Source organism: Lepidochelys kempii, chromosome 6 (assembly GCF_965140265.1).
Source record: "Lepidochelys kempii isolate rLepKem1 chromosome 6, rLepKem1.hap2, whole genome shotgun sequence".
In the NCBI taxonomy this organism is placed as follows: Eukaryota; Metazoa; Chordata; order Testudines; family Cheloniidae; genus Lepidochelys; species Lepidochelys kempii.
This window is the reverse complement of record NC_133261.1, coordinates 60236869-60253554: the sequence shown is the minus strand read 5'-3', so window position 1 is coordinate 60253554 and position 16686 is coordinate 60236869. Positions and strand designations below refer to the sequence as shown.

The window sequence follows — 16686 nt, the reverse complement described above, 5'->3', positions numbered from 1 at the left end:
TTCTTGTTCAGCCAATCGCTCAGACAAACAAGTTTGTTTACATTTACGGGAGATAATTTTGCCTGCTTCTTGTTTACAGGGTCACCTGAAAGTGAAAACAGGTGTTCTCATGGCACTGTCGTAGCCGGCACTGCAAGATATTTAAATGCCAGATGCGCTAAATATTCCATGTCCCATCATGCTTCAGCCACCATTCCAGAGGATATGCGTCCATGCTGATGAGGGGTTCTGCTTGATAACAATCCAAAGCAGTGCTGACCAACACATGTTCATTTTCATTCTCTGAATCAGATGCCACCAGTTGATTTTCTTTTTTGTTGGTTTGGGTTCTGTAGTTTCCACATCAGAGTGTTGCTCTTTTAAGACTTCTGAAAGCATGCTCCGCACCTCTTCCATCTCAGATTTTGGAACTTTGGGTTGAGTGCTGTAAGTATCTTTAGAAATCTCACATTGGTACCTTTTTTGCGTTTTGTCAAATCTGCAGTGAAAGTGTATTTAAAACGAACAACATGTGTTGGGTCATCATTCGAGACTGCTGTAACACGAAATGGGTAAATCCGAGCTGTAGACCTACAGTTCTCCCCCAAGGTGTTCAATCACGAATTTAATTAAAGCACCATTTTTTTTATCCAGTGTTGTCAGCATGGCTGAACAAGAAGTAGGACTGAGTGGACTTGTAGGTACTAAAGTTTTACATTGTTTTGTTTTTGAATGCAGTTATGTAACAAAAAAAAATCTACATGTGTAAGTTGCATTTTCATGATAAAGAGGTTGCACTATAGTACTTGTATGAGGGGAAAAACATGATTTCTTTTGTTTATTATTTTTACAGTGCAAATATTTGTAATAAAGAATAAGAGAAAGTGAGCAGTGTACACTTAGTATTCTGTGTTTGTAATTGAAATCAATATACTTGAAAATGTAGAAAAACCTCAATATTTAATTTCAATTGGTATTCTATTTAACAGTGTGATTAATACAGCGATTAATCATGATTAATTTTTTTAATTGTGATTAATTTTTTTGAGTTAATCGTGTGAGTTAACTGTGATTAACCGACAGCCCTAATTAGGACCATTAAAAGCTTTGTTTTTTATTGATAGTTGTTCAACTCAAACAATTGGAAGAAATGCTTTAACTTAAAGACTTCTGTTTAGCAGTAGTGGCAACTTCACGTGCTCAGCAGTCAAGAGTCAGGCCCCAAAAACCATGATACTGGCCTAAACATGATAAAATTAAAAAAAAAAATATTGGAGGTTCAATTTGCCTTTTGGTTTTTGATCTTATTGGGTCTCGCTTTCAAGTGCGCCCTAACATTTCTCTGGAAATATGAAGGTGGTTTGTTTTTGTTTTTTTTTTAAATGAAAGTGGAGATTCTGACAAAGACATGGCTCCAGAAGCTCAGGCTTTCAGAAAAACATCAAATATCATGAGACTTGACATTGCTTGTTTAGGGATGAGAGAGCTTGCAGTTCATATCTTTGGGTCCTTCAAGGAAAATATAGAGCAAAATGGAAAAGACAAGATTCGATATTTCTGAAGTTAAATATTATCAAGTTTTATCAACATTATCTTCCCATTCACTTTAAAAACAAACAAAGCAAAACTCTCAACTTTTCATGCCTTTGTTATAAGAGGAACAGTAGTGACCCGTATTTTTAGGTTGCCTGACATTTTTGAGTATATAAATTATTTTTCTTCTTTTGTAAAGCACTCTAATGCCTCCATGATTTGCAGCAAGGATCTAAATTTGGGAGGGGGATAGGCCTGGAGTCATAGAGGTGCCTTGGACTCACAAAAATCTGATTAGATAGGGCAAAAGATGAGCTGTCTAAAATCACCATTACAGTTGCATGTCACAGAATTACATATCTCTAGGAAATGACTTGCTAAACAACTATGTAAAAATAATGTTAATGTTAAGACTGAAAAGTCCAATACCCAAAAATTAAGAAATGCCAGAATTAAAAAATCTTAATTCTGTCGTCTTGTGCATATACATTATAATAGTATTTAATTACATCGTCATATGTATTAGAATTAGGAGTCAGTATGTCCTAAATCCTAATCCTGGCTCTGCTACTAACTCAGCGTGTGGCCTTGAGCAAGTTACATTGCCTTTTAGTTTTGTTTGTTTTCCCATTTGTAAAGTAGGGCAGTAAAATCTACCTACCGCACAGGAGTATTATGAGGATTATTTAGGTAATATTTGTACATAAGACTATAAAAATACTATTTACTCTGAAAAATTAAATCCCAGATGTCTTAAATTGAGAGCCCATTTACTTGGGCACTCAATGTTATTGTAGACTTTTGCAAATTTTGGCTTTAATGTGTGTGTGCCTCAGTTCCCTGTTTGTGGTAAATCTCCTACTTCACAGGGTTGTTGCAGAGAAAAAAATCAATGTTTTTTAAGATTACGATTTTCTATGGTGCTCCTCTCCATAGTATCTGTGAGAAAACGAATAATTCTTTACTCACTTCAGGGCTTGGTTGGTATGCGGTAAATAAGGCCTGGGGCTGCACAAATGATGAGGGTAAAAAGATATATTGAACAGATGCCTCATTCCCTAAGTGCCAGCCATCCTCTGCACTGAATGAGGCAGAGTTCCTGTGGGAAAAATAGTATGTGATCATGTAATTTAAATACTGCATCATAATGTATATATGCACACTAGGGCAGAATTAAGGTTGCACAGGCAATCTTAATTCTGGCATTTCATAACTCTTGAGTGCTTGACTTTTCAAGTGTTAACATTCTTTTAACACTTTTTTTAATGTAATATATTATGTGAAGAAGCAAAGAGGGTACAAGTCTGTTTTTCCACCTCTTTAGGTCATATTTAAGTGACTTGTCCAAGGCACATAGCAAGTCACAGATCCTGAATTAGAACTCTGGAGTTTGGGATTCACAGTCCTTTGAGTCCATGGGTTCTCAGGATTACAGCCCTCCTCGTCCCGTCCTCCCCCTGGCCCAGGTGGTTACAGAAGAGTGTCTGGGTTGAAACTATTCTGCCCTTTCCATATTTACTAGACTGGAAGGGGGTGGGGTTTTGACTTGATGGAATTGGGGTCCCAGTATGGAGGACAAACACAGCACTTGGTCATACTCTGTCTCTAAAATGGGTGATTCCTTCTTTAAAATAGAGAAAAATAAATGAATGTGTTTTCTTGAACTTGCTACAAATGGTTGTTGATTATTTTTCTTAATAAAAATGGAGACTTGCTCACTCTAAGGCTGTAATTGTAGATGTGTTGTGAAAGCTTCTTTGCTTAGCTTTCCAGAGCCACAGCCTTTTATAGCACTCAGATATAGTCACAACCTTAGTATGTTGTTGCTGAAAGCAGGCATGTTGTGTTTTGTGGTGATTAAATTACCTCATTGTGTGGGCTTTAGAGCCTACAAAGGGGCTGCTGATGAAGGGAGAAAAATGCAATCAAGTGTGGGGTTTGAATGATTGAGAAACCACTATAATTTGTGAATTAAGGCTGATCTCTAAATAGCTGTCAGTGGTCTGGATATTTCAGACCTTGCACTGCTTACATCCAAAATACTGTTGTATAGGATTCTTTGTGTACACTTACACAGAAATCAACTTCTCAAAAAAACTCCACCTAATCAACATTTAGAAATTGTTATAACTTTCCTCAGAACTTAAAATTTTTTTTTACCAAAGTGCCATACTAAGGAAAAAAATAGTTCTAAACACACAATCTAAAAATTCTGACACTAAGAGGATATCCATATTCACTACTTAACAGTAGGCATTAAATTTCCTGTACAGATTCCTCCCCAGGTCTGTAAATAGATTAGCAAGTGCAGTCTGTCTCCTGCATTTGCGTTGAATCCCATTGACTTTGGTGGGAGTTCACATGATCACAAGTCTGCACTAATGCATCTAGTTGTAGGATAGAGGCCCAGAGCCTAAGCTCTGCAGTGGGATATCATTGATCACATTTTAGAATCGGTGCCTAAGATCAGGTTTGTATTAACACCCAGATTTTCCTAGTAAAGTGGTAAAATGTGTGTTTGGATTTTTAGTCTGTGACAAAGTTGGCTGAGCCTAAATACAAATGAGAATGCACTTTGTAACCATCATAGTAAATATCTGGGAGCAGAGCTGTTCTAATCAAGGTGTGGATGGGGTAAGACCCTAAACACAGTTTGGCCCAAGCTTTGCTATAATTTTGTTGTGTTACATAGACATGCAAGAAAGAATGATGGTCAGTTGTTTTTCCTTTAGATAAAGTGCTCCTTTTAAAAAAATTTCCATTCCAGTATTGGCAAAAGGGGACCCTCACTTCACTGCTTGCACTTCAATCTGGTTTACAGTAACTGGGAAATAATAGAATTATAAGCACTCTCAGTTCTTCCCTTGCTATATCAAACTGTTTTTCTCCTCCACCCGCCACCCCCTCCCTTCTCAGGTCAATTTCATATTTATCTACTACATCTTTTACAAAAAGAAATCAAAAGAAATCATTTGCAGATTTACTCCCCCCCCCCCTTTTTGTTCCAAACTCAACTTAAATGTTATCTGATTATTGTCTTGTTTTTGTTTTGTTGTAGGGGGGGCTAGAGAACTGAAGGGGAAAATCTGTTTTCCAGAACTGGTAAGTACCTTTTGCTAGACAAGTAAAGCTTTCTTGATGCTAGATAAGCAATAATCCAGAATGTACACTATACTTTTATTAAGAGCTAGCATCCATAAATGAAGCAAGAAGTGTTGATGTTTCACTGGAGCCAAAATCCTGTCCAGTTTTGCATACAGGAACAATGTTAAAAAACTGACTAAAACTTAAATGTTGCTAACAAAGGTCCCAGTCGTGCCAGTGAAATGCTTGTGCGTGCAAGGATCACCGTGCAGTTTGAAGGATTGGGGCCTAAAATTCCAGTAGTTTTACAGGTCCAGTAGGCATCTGATTTAAATAACTAGTTAAAATGTAAAGACAATAGTGCTTAAAATGATTTTGTAAGGATCCTGGGTGAGGGTAAGTGGGACTGGTGGCAGGAGTTTGGGATCTCAGAACTGAATACAGGGGTCAGAGCCAGTATGAAGGTCAAGAGTCAAACTCAGGGTCAGAACCAGACAGTCAGGAATTGGGCTGAGGCTTAATTCCAGGTATCGGGATCTGTTTTGGGGTTCCAGGGGGTTGATCAGGAGTTGGAATCCAAGTTAGAGCGCCTCAGTGCGCAGCGCCCCGGCGGCAGCTGTAAGAGCGGCACCGCGGTTGGACTCTGACAGAGACCGCGGCACCGGCACTCCCCAGCACCGCAACCTACATCATCGGCCTGGCACTCTCCTGGCCAGAAGCGGCACTGGAAGCTGGAAAAGGCTAGCCCACCTCCGCAGAGACCAGCTTCCCTGGAACCACCTGCGGAGATGCGTCCCACAGGGGAGCACCTACAGCTTCGGCACCGTTGACTCTGGCCCTGAGGGCCAAGCTGTTGAGTCCGGTGCCCCTGGACTCCCCGACATGCAGCATGGTTGAGGTCCAGTTGCCGTTCACCCCAGATATCTTTGCAGCTGCAAGGGATCTTATTGCCACGATGGTATCCCTTCAGCCTCAAGCCAAGGCACCAGCGCCTGTCCGTGCAGCACCATCCTGGGGCAAGATGGCACTCATCCACCTGTTGGCACCGTCGGTCGAGCCGTGGCACCGATCCCATTCTCGGCACCATTCCTGCTCCCGTCGCCGCTCACAGTCCTGACACCTCCTTTGCGGCGCTGGTCGTACTCGCGGCACCTCTCTTACTCCTGGCACCTCTCTGCCCACCGGTCACCATCGAGGAGCAGATCCCAGACCTGACGCTGCTCTCAACACTGGTCATCATCTCGGCCCAGGTCCAGGTCCCGGCACCGCTCCCCAGTGTTGCGCCACCGCTCCCCATCGCCTCATCGACATGACTCAGCGCAGGTCCGCTCGGCACCACCGTGGCCCTCACGTTCTTCCTCTTGTTCTTCAGGATCAGAGGCAGGGTCACGTTTCTCGGAGTGCCGACGTTTGAACCACAGCCACCTGGAGTCAGGGACTGGACATTGGCAGGCACAGGAGCAAGGTCCCGCTCAAGGGGCTGCTCAGTGGCCGTTCTGGACTCCCTGGGCATACCACCAGGCCCAGGGTGCTCCGTCTGGGGCTTCTCGATCAGCCCTGTCTGAGCCGCGAGTGCCAGAGGCTACTGCCAGTCGGCCTGCCCCGGGAGGCATGGAGACCATGACGGCTTCTCTGCCCACTTCAGGACCTCCTCCAACACTGGTTCCTGGCCTGGGCACTGAGGTCATGGGCACAGGACAGCTGGGCCCAGCACCACAAGAGGCCCTAGGTGACCCTCTTTCGCCCCATGGCTGCTGCTGCCTCCTCCTCCTTACCCGACGAGGCAGTGGCAGGAACTCCAGACTCGGGTCCCCCTCCGATAGACCTCCGCGCCCACCAGGACCTCCTGCGCAGGGTGGCGTGGAATATGAACCCGCAGGCGGAGGAGGTGGTAGAGGTGGAGGACCCTATGGTGGATATTCTGACCCCTGAAGCTCCATCGAGGGTGGCCCTACCCTTATTTGGATCATCCAAACCACCGCCAGAACAATCTGGCAAACTCATACATCCATTCCCCCGACTGCTAAGGGAGTGGAGCGGAAATACTTTGTCCCCTCAAAGGGGTATGACTATCTGTTCACACACCTACAGCCCTGTTCACTTGTGGTGGTGTCAGTGAGCAAAAAAGAATGGCATGGCCAGCAGGCCCCAGCACCTAAATCAAAGGATGCCAAGCGCCTTGATTTATTTGAGTGCAAGGTTTATTCTTTGGGGGGGACTTCAGCTCAGGATCGCTAATCAGTAGGTGCTGATTTTAACAATTTTAACTCCTGGAACTCCATACTGAAATTTAAGGATTTAGTACCTCCTAAGTCCAGAGAGGAGTTTGGGGCTTTGGTGGAAAAGGGCAAAAGTGTGGCACGGACCTTGCTGCAGGCCTTGCTGGATGCTGCAGACTCCGCCGCCCGTACTTTGTCCTCAGGGATCGCCATGAGGTGTATCTCCTGGCTGCAAGCTTCTGGCCTACCATCAAACTTCAGCAGACACTGCAGAATCTCCCATTTAATGGAGAGGGCCTGTTTTTGAAAAAGACAGATTCGAGGCTACAAAGCCTTAAAGACTCCAGGGCAATAATGAAGTCCCTGGGCACGCACGCACTGGCTACCCAGTGGAACCCCTTAAAGCCTCAGCAGTCACAAGAGTGCCTGTATCCTCCTCTGCCAAGGCAGGATTTCTGTAGGTGGTGGGGACATAATGGGAGGAGGAAGCCCTCCAACCCCCCATCAGGACAAGGCCAGGGCCCGACCAAGCCTTCGTCCGGCTCAAATCAGGCCTTTTGAAGGGATACCGGAGGACGATATACCAGACCTTGTTCAGGATCCTACCCCACCTTTCTTGAATCGTATATCCCGTTTCCACCATGCTTGGTCTCACGTAACCATGGACCACTGCATCCTCCGCACGGTGGAAGCGGGATACTCTCTCCAGTTTTCTCCAGTTTTCTTCCTCCCACGCGCCTTCCCTGTCCCTCTTCAGGGACCCTTCTCATGAGCAACTCCTTATTCAGGAGGTTCAGACGCTCCTCACCATGGGGGCGATCAAGGAGGTTCCGAGGGAGCTAAGGGGTAGGGAGCTCTACTCCCGATATTTCCTAATCCCCAAGGCAAAGGGCGGGCTTTAGCCCATTCTGGACCTGCCTGGACTCAACAAGTTCATGGTAAAGTTGAAGTTCCGCATGGTCTCCTTGGGTACCATTATACCTTCCCTGGATCCTGGTACGCTGCCCTTGACATGAAGGACGCGTATTTCCACATAGAGATTCACCCGGCGCACAGACACTTCCTCCACTTTTTGGTCAACCGTGAACACGATGAGTTCACGGCCCTTCCCTTCGGTCTCTCTATGCCCCCCCCCCCCCCCCCGAGTGTTCACCAAATGTATGGCAGTCGTGGCGGCCTTCCTTTGTCGACGGCGGTTGCAGGTGTACCTTTACCTCAACGACTGGCTTATCTGGGGGCGCACTAGAGAACAGGTACAGTCCCACCTTCGCTTGGTCATGGTCACGTTTCGTCGGTTAGGCTTCCTTCTCAATGTGGCAAAGTTGACACTAGAACCGACCCAGAGAATAGAATTCATCGGGGCAGTTCTGGACTCCGTGCAGGCTTGAGCCCTCCTGCCGGACGCTCGTTTCCAAACTATAGTGGGCCTCATCTGGAGCTTTCAGAGCTTTCCGACCTCGTCAGCAAGGAAAGGAAAGGAAACTGTTAGTTCTTCTTCAAGAGCTATCCCTGTGGGCGTTCACTGTGGGTGTGCACATGCTCTGTATGCTCAGGACCAGAAATTTTTCAATAGCTATGCCAGCTCATCTGAAGCTGTGCTTCCTAGTGCTTCCCTCTGAGGGCATAAATGCTGGTATGGACCACCTGATCCCCATTTCTTTTTCTGTCACCCATGGTTGGGGATGGAACCTCCTGTGTCAGTTTCTTTTCTTTGGTGTTCATTTTAGTTGAGTCTGTAAATACTATAAAAAGTAGTCCTAGTTAGTTAGCAAAGTTTAGTGCTTGTTAGTTGGGGATGGGGTGGGGGTCTTCTCTTTCTAGTTCTCCCTTTTTCTTCAGTGCATCAATTATGCCCAAGTGCCAAAGCTTGCCTGGCATGCCCCTGGATTTTCCTAGTGATCATCTTCATGAAATTTGTGCTGCTTCAGGGAATTGCATGTCTCCCTCAAAGTGCAGTATCTGCCATGCCTTTCCTCCATGTATCAGACAAGCTTGTGATTTCAGGCTCCACAAGCACATTGTGGAGCTTTACACAAGGCCCTGTTAGGATCTGGGACCCCTCCCATTCTGCTTCCTCTCATCCAGAACCACCAGGCAGCACATTGCTGGTTTTTGGTACTGGTGGTTTTCAGTTCTCCCCCAAACACAAGAACTCCATGAAACAGAAACACGATACGGACCATGGCAAACTTTCCCACAAGAAGAGGAACAAATTCCTGCATAAGTCCTCCAAAAATATGCCTGCTTTGTCCCTTTCCCTGGCACTGCCAGAGATCTGTATCCCGGGATGAAAGCACTTGAAGCTTGTACAGCAAAGAAGACATTGATGGTACCAGGAGCTCACAGTGCCCAAATCTCCACATGGACAGACCATCAACAACTCCTTTGCCTCATATAGATAGGAGGGACTGTTCTCCCCTTCTCCAACACTACTGACCATGCGCAGACTTCAGTCTCTAAGACAGAATTGATGGCCTGACAAAGCCCTGGACAGTTCACCTCAGGCAGGTCCTTGATATGCTTTCCTGGAGGATTTGGCTATCTATGCAAACCTGGAGTTCTTGATTTTCACAGAGCTGAAACTGTTGCAGGAGGTCCCTGCTCCATCAGTCTACCCAACATTTGCCGGTACCAAGGCTTAGCCAGGACCTGGAGGCTCAGGCTCGGTTTCTTTCCCACCTACTGCTCCTGCTTCTGATCAGATGGAACCAAATTCCATGATACCCCAACGATGAAACATGAGGAGGCCTCTTCATTGGACGAATATGATCCGGTACCAACCGGCTCTCCAGTTAGCTGATGGAGGATTAACAGTCCAGGCAGGGCTTTCAGATCAACTCTACCTCCCTGCCCTTGTTAACAGCAATTCTGGCCCAGGGACCAGTGGTGCCCACCATGGGAGCCACCTCTGTTCCACTATATCCATTGCATCAACCTTATTGGACCCCCTGGAATATACTTCTGGGCATCTGAATGTTAGGATCCTGAGTTCTGCACCTAGGAATGGTCACCACCAAGCAAAAGAAGCACAGTCTTCATGGCAGCAGTTGATGGAGTACCGACAGTACCAGTAGTATTCTTTGTCCTTTTCAGATGAAACAGTATCATCAGCCTCTCCCTCTTCTCCAGACAATTTTAATCCGTACTAGGACCTTCTCTGAAGGATTGCAAACACTTTCTCCAAAGTTCTCTGGAGGAGGTCCAGGATTTAACTCTCAAGATCCTAGACATACTTCAGCCTATGGATCCATCTAAAGTAAAATTCTCCCAATTAATGAGGCTATCACGGAACCTGCCAGAGTAGTCTGGCGTACGCCTGTGCCCTACCCCAAGAGTGGACTGAGAAACCTTGATTAAACTAGCTAGAGACATAAAGGGTAACAAGAAAACATTCTACAAATACATTTAGAAGCAAGAGGAAGACGAAGGACAGGGTAAGCCCATTACTCATTTGGGTGGGGGGAGGAGAAACATAATAATGGAAAATGTGGAAACAGCAGAAGTTGCTAAATGCCTTTTTTTTTTTTGTTTAATTTTACACCAGAAAGGATAGTAGCAATTGGACATCTAACATAGTGAATGCCCGTGGAAAATGAGGTAGGATCTGAGGCTAAAAATAGGGAAAGAACAAGTTAAAAATTACTTAGACAAGTTAGATGTCTTAAAGATGTATTTCATCAAGCCCTGACAACCTAGAATACTCAAGGAGCTGACTGATGAGATATCGAGCCATTAGCAATTATCTTTGAAAAGTCCTGGATGACGGGAGAGATTCCAGAGGACTAGAAGAGGGGAAATATGGTGCCAATCTATAAAAAGGAGAACAAGGACAACCCAGGGAATTACAGACCAGTCAGCTTAACTTCAGTACCTGGAAAGATAATAGAGCAAATAATAAAGCAATCAATTTGCAAACACCTAGAAGATAGTAAGGTGACAAGTAACAGTCAGCATGGATTTGTCAAGATTAAATTGTGTCAAATCCTGTCAATGAAAGCTCACAAGCCTGGTGGATAGGAGAGAAGCGGTAGACCTGGTATATCTTGACTTTAGTAAGGCTTTTGATTCTGTCTCGCATGACCTTCTCATAAACAAATTAGGAAAGTACAGCCTAGCTGGAGCTACTGTAAGGTGGGTGCATAACTGGTTGGCAAATTGTTCCCAGAGAGTAGCTATCAGTGGTTCACAGTCAAGCTGGAAGGGTGTATCCAGTGGGGTCCTGCAGGGATCGGTCCTGGATTCTGTTCTGTTCAATATCTTCATAAATGATTTAGATAATGGCATAGAGAGTACACTTATGAATTTTGCAGATGATGCCAACCTGGGAGGGGTTGCAAGTGATTTTTGGAGGATAGGATTAAAATTCAGAATGATGTGGACAAACTGGACAAATGGTCTGAAGTAAATAGGATGAAATTCAATAAGGACAAATGCAAAGTACTCGACTTAGGAGGGAACAATCAGTTGCACACAAACAAAAAGGGAAATGACTGCCTAGGAGGGAGTACTGTGGAAAGGGATCTGGGGATTATAGTGGATCATAAGCTAAATATGAGTCAGTGTAACGCTGTTCCACAAAAAGTGAATATCATTCTGGGATGTATCAGCAGGAGTGTTGTAAGCAGTTCTTTCACTCTTTTCCATGCTGATAGGGTCTCAACTGGAGTACTGTGTCCATTTCTGGGCACCACATTTTAGGAAAGATTGGAGAAAGTCCAGAGGAGAGCAACAAAAATGAGTAAAGGTCTGGAAAACATGACCTATGAGGAAAGATGGAAAAAATTGGGTTTGTTTAGTCTGGAGAAGAAAAGACTGATAGGGGATATAACTTATCAAGTAAGTTCATAAAAGATTGTTACAAAGCGGAGAGTGAAAAATTGTTCTCCTTAATATCTGAGGCTGGGACAAGAAGCAATGGGCTTAAATTGCAGTAGGGGCAGTTTAGGTTGGACAATAAGAAAAACTCTCTGTCACGGTGATTAAGCACTGAAACAAATTGCCTTGGGAGGTTGTGGAATCTCTGTCACTGGAGGTTTTAAAGAACAGGTTAGACAAATGTCAGAAATAGTCTAGTTATTACATAGCCCTGCCTTGAGTGCAGGGGGCTGGACTAGATGACCTACTGAAGTCCCTTCTAGTCCTACACTTCTGATTCTGTGATGACATGTGATGTCCAGTTTGAACAATGTACATGGCAGAGGGGCATTGCTGTCACATGATGGCATATATCACATTGGTAGATGTGCAGGTGAACGAGCCTCTGATAGTGTGGCTGATGTGATTTAGGCCCTATGATGATGTCCCCTGAATAGATATGTGGACACAGTTGGCAACGGGCTTTGTTGCAAGGATAGGTTCCTGGGTTAGTGGTTCTGTTGTGTGATGTGTGGTAGCTGGTGAGTATTTGCTTCAGGTTGGGGGGCTGTCTCCCAAGATCTGTGAGAGTGATGGGTTGTCCTTCAGGATAGGTTGTAGATCCTTGATGATGTGTTGGAGAGGTTTTAGTTGGGGGCTGAAGGTGATGGCTTGCGGCTTTCTGTTATTTTCTTTGTTGGACCTGTCCTGTAGTAGATGACTTCTGGGCACTCTACTGGCTCTGTCAGTCTGTTTCTTCACTTCAGCAGGTAGGTATTGTAGTTGTAAGAATGCTTGATAAAGATCTTGTAGGTGTTTGTCTCTGTCTGAGGGGTTGGAGCAAATGCGGTTGTATCGTAGAGCTTGGCTGTAGACGATGGATCATATGGTGTGGTCTGGATGAAAGCTGGAGGCATGTAGGTAGAAATAGTGGTCAGTAGGTTTCCAGTGTAGGGTGGTGTTTATGTGACCATCGCTTACTAGCACTGTAGTGTCCAGGAAGTGGATCCCTTGTGTGGACTGGTCCAGGCTGACGGTGATGGTGGGATGGAAATTGTTGAAATCATGGTGGAATTCCTCAAGAGCTTCTTTTCCATGGGTCCAGATGATGAAGATGTCCTCAGTGTAGCGCAAGTAGAGTAGGGGCATTAGGGGACGAGAGCTGAGGAAGCATTGTTCTAAGTCAGCCATAAAAATGTTGGCATACTGTGGGGCCATGCGGGTATCCATAGCAGTGCCGCTGATTTGAAGGTATACATTGTCCCCAAGTAAGTCACAAAGTTCAGCCACCAGGTTTGCTGTGACATTATTGGGGATACTGTTCCTGATGGCTTGTAGTCCATCTTTGTGTGGAATGTTGGTGTAAAAGGCTTCTACATCTAGTGGCCAGGATGGTGTTTTCAGGAAGATCACTGATGGATTGTAGTTTCCTCAGGAAATCAGTGGTGTCTCGAAGATAGCTGGGAGTGCTGGTAGCATAGGGCCTGAGGAGGGAGTCTGCATTGCCAGACAATCCTGCTGTCAGGGTGCCAATGCCTGAGATGATGGGGCGTCCAGGATTTCCAGGTTTATGGATCTTGGTAGATAGAATACCCCAGGTCGGAGTTCCAGGGGTGTGTCTGTGCGGATTTGTTCTTGTGCTTTTTCAGGGAATTTCTTGAGCAAATGGTGTAGTTTCTTTTGGCAACCCTCAGTGGGATCAGAGGGTAATGGCTTATAGAAAGTGATTTTGGATCTTGTTCATATTCCGACCTATTTATGATGATGACAGCACCTCCTTTGTCAGCCTTTTTGATTATGATGTCAGAGTTGTTTCTGAGGCTGTGGATGGCATTGTGTTCTGCACGGCTGAGGTTATGGGGCAAGTGATGCTGCTTTTCCACAATTTCAGCCCGGGCATGTCGGCGGAAGCACTCTGTGTAGAAGTCCAGTCTGTTGTTTCGACCTTCAGGAGGAGTCCACCCAGAATCCTTCTTTTTGTAGTGTTGGTAGGAAGGTCTCTGTGGATTAGTATGTTGTTCAGAGGTGTGCTGGAAATATTCCTTGAGTCGGAGACGTCGAAAATAGGATTCTAGGTCACCACAGAACTGTATCATGTTCGTGGGGGTGGAGGGGCAGAAGGAGAGGCCCCGAGATAGGACAGATTCTTCTGCTGGGCTAGGAGTATAGTTGGATAGATTAACAATATTGCTGGGTGGGTTAAGGGAACCACTGTTGTGGCCTCTTGTGGCATATAGTAGTTTAGAGAGTTTAGTGTCCTTTTTCTTTTGTAGAGAAGCAAAGTGTGTGTTGTAAATGGCTTGTCTAGTTTTTGTAAAGTCCAGCCACGAGGAAGTTTGTGCTATACTCTTAGCTCTCTCTTTCAGACTTTCTAAGTGGATAACCTCTTGCATCTCCCTCTATGACATTATTAAAATCCCTCCTCCTCAAACTGTCAGGATCTGCAAATCTAAAGTAATATCAGTAGCTTCCTCACAGGGAATTGCCCCTCTTGGAGATTTGCGAAGGCACCACCTGGGGCTCTGTGCACATTTTCACCAGAGATTATGCACTGATCCAAACTTCAGTACAGATGCCTCCTTTTGGCTCAGTGATTCCCCACTCGGGTTTGGGTACAGCATACTTTCTCTCACCCTTGGGAGTCCCTCACAGTGAATACCCACAAGGGACAACCATTTGAAAAGAAAGAAAAGGCTACTTATCTTATAGTAACGGGAGTTCTTCAAGATGTGTGGTCCCTGTGAGTATTCACAACCTGCCCTCCTCCCCTGTAATCGGGTTATCCTGATTCGTGGTAGAGTCAAACTGGGGGGCAGTTGGTCTGTGCCACCGTTTATGCCCTTGGATGGAAGCATGAGGAGATGCATGGTGCAGGTGCAGACCAACGGACACTGCTATTGAAAGCACACAGTGCGGGCGCACCACACACCTTGAAGAACACCAGTTATTGTAAGGTAAATCTTCCTTTGAGGTTCCTTTTCACTACTTCTGTCAAAAGTCTATACTGCATCCCCTGTGAAAGTAATAGGAGATTTGGGAGCCTCAAATCCTTGTAAATCTTGGGGATGGATAGTTCAAAAACATACTGGGTATTCAGTGGGAGGCCCTGTATCTGTTCACTGTGGCCCAATGACAGCATGGCTCCTGCTTTAGTCCTGTTGCGAGACAATCCTTTGCTGTTGGTTCCTGTGGATCCCTTTCTGGAACCTGGTCAATGTTAGTTTATGAGGTGAATAGTATTGTAGAAAAAGCTGCATCTCTCGTTCAACCTTCTTTCACACTGTGGAGCTTGGATTCCTGCAGAGCCAGTGTAGGTAGGAGTAATTGCCATTAGCACTCTCTTTTGTGGCTTCACCCCACTGCTTAGACCGACCTGCTTTTTGTCCTCTGCTCAGAAACAGATGGGAAGATATGATCCCCACCAGTACCCCACTGGTTCTGAAGTGTGGCTGAGTGCAACAGCGCGAGAAGAGAAAATACGAAATTTTGTTTGAAGTACAACTGTTTGATAAATGTTGTTGGCTGAACTTAAACAAAACTCTCTTGTGTTCCTTTCAGACTGTTTGGGTGCTTACAAGCATTTCAGAACTGGCTAGACTATTAAGCAAATTGAGTCAACTCTGTATCAGATTCCCTATCTGTAAAATGGGGATAATGATACTTACGTTCTTTGTAAAGCACTTACGAGATCCACAGATTAAATGCTATAAAAGGGCTGTCAAGTGATTAAAAAAATTAATTGCACTGTTAAACAATAGTAGAATATCATTTATTTAAATATTTTTGGATGTTTTCTACATTTTCAAATATATCTATTTCAATTACAAAACAGAATACAAAATGTACAGTGCTCACTTTATATTTTTTATTACAAATATTTGCACTGTAAAAAAACCAAAAGAAATAGTATATTTCAGTTCACCTAATACAAGTACTGAAAGTTGAACTTACAAATGTAGAATTATGTACAAAAATTACTGTGTTCAAAAGTAAAACTTTAGAGCCTACAAGTCCACTCAGTCCTACTTCAGCCAATTGCTCAGACAAACAAGTTTGGTTACAATTTGCAGGAGATAATGCTGTCTCCTTCTTGTTTACAACATCACCTGAAAGTGAGAACAGAGGTTCGCATGGCACTTTTGTAGCTGGCGTTGCAAGATATTTACGTGCCAGATGTGCTAAAGATTCATATATCCCTTTATTCTTAAACCACCATTCCAGAGGACACGCGTACATGCTGATAACAGAAAATGTGGCAATGGCAGAGTTGCTTAATGACTTCTTTGTTTCGGTTTTCGCCAAGAAGGTTAGTGGCAATTGGACGTCTAAAATAGTGAATGCCAGTGAAAATGAGGTAGGATCAGAGTCTAAAATAGGGAAAGAACAAGTCAAAAATTACTTAGACAAGTTAGATGTCTTCAGATCAGTACGGCCTGATGAAATGCATCCTAGAATACTCAAGGAGCTGACTGAGGAGATATCTGAGCCATTAGCAATTATCTTTGAAAAGTCATGGAAGATGGGAGACATTCAAGAAGACTGGAGAAGGCCAATCTATAAAAAGGGAAATAAGGACAACGTGGGGACCCAACAAGGGGGTCGGTTCTGGGTCCAGTTCTATTCAAGATCTTCAGTGATTTAGATAATGGAATCGAGAGTACACTTATAAAGTTTGCAGTACTAACCTGGGAGGGGTTGTAAGTGCTTTGTAGGATAGGATTAAAATTCAAAATGATGTGGACAAACTGGAGAAATGGTCTGAAATAAATAGGGTAAAATTTAATAGGGACAAATGCAAAGTACTCCACTTAGGAAGGAATAATCAGTTGCAAACATCCAAATGGGAAATGAGTGCCTAGGAAGGATTACTGTGGAAAGGGATCTGGGGGTCATAGTGGATCACAAGCTAAATATGAGTCAGCAGTGTAACGCTGTTTCAAAAAAAGTAAACATCATTCTGGGATGTATTAGCAGGAGTATTGTAAGCAAGACACAAGAAGTAATTCTTCTACTCTGC

At 44.4% G+C, this 16686-nt stretch overlaps 1 protein-coding gene across 11 annotated transcripts in view; it reads left to right on the top strand.

The window, feature by feature from the left end:
- Positions 1–16686, top strand: part of PHF21A (PHD finger protein 21A) — a 259275-nt gene that overhangs the window by 48325 nt on the left and 194264 nt on the right. For all 11 annotated transcript variants that reach the window (XM_073348143.1, XM_073348152.1, XM_073348148.1 and 8 more), the window contains exon 2: positions 4571–4614. The gene's annotated coding sequence lies outside the window, so the exon portion shown is untranslated. The remainder of the gene's footprint in view (positions 1–4570; positions 4615–16686) is intronic.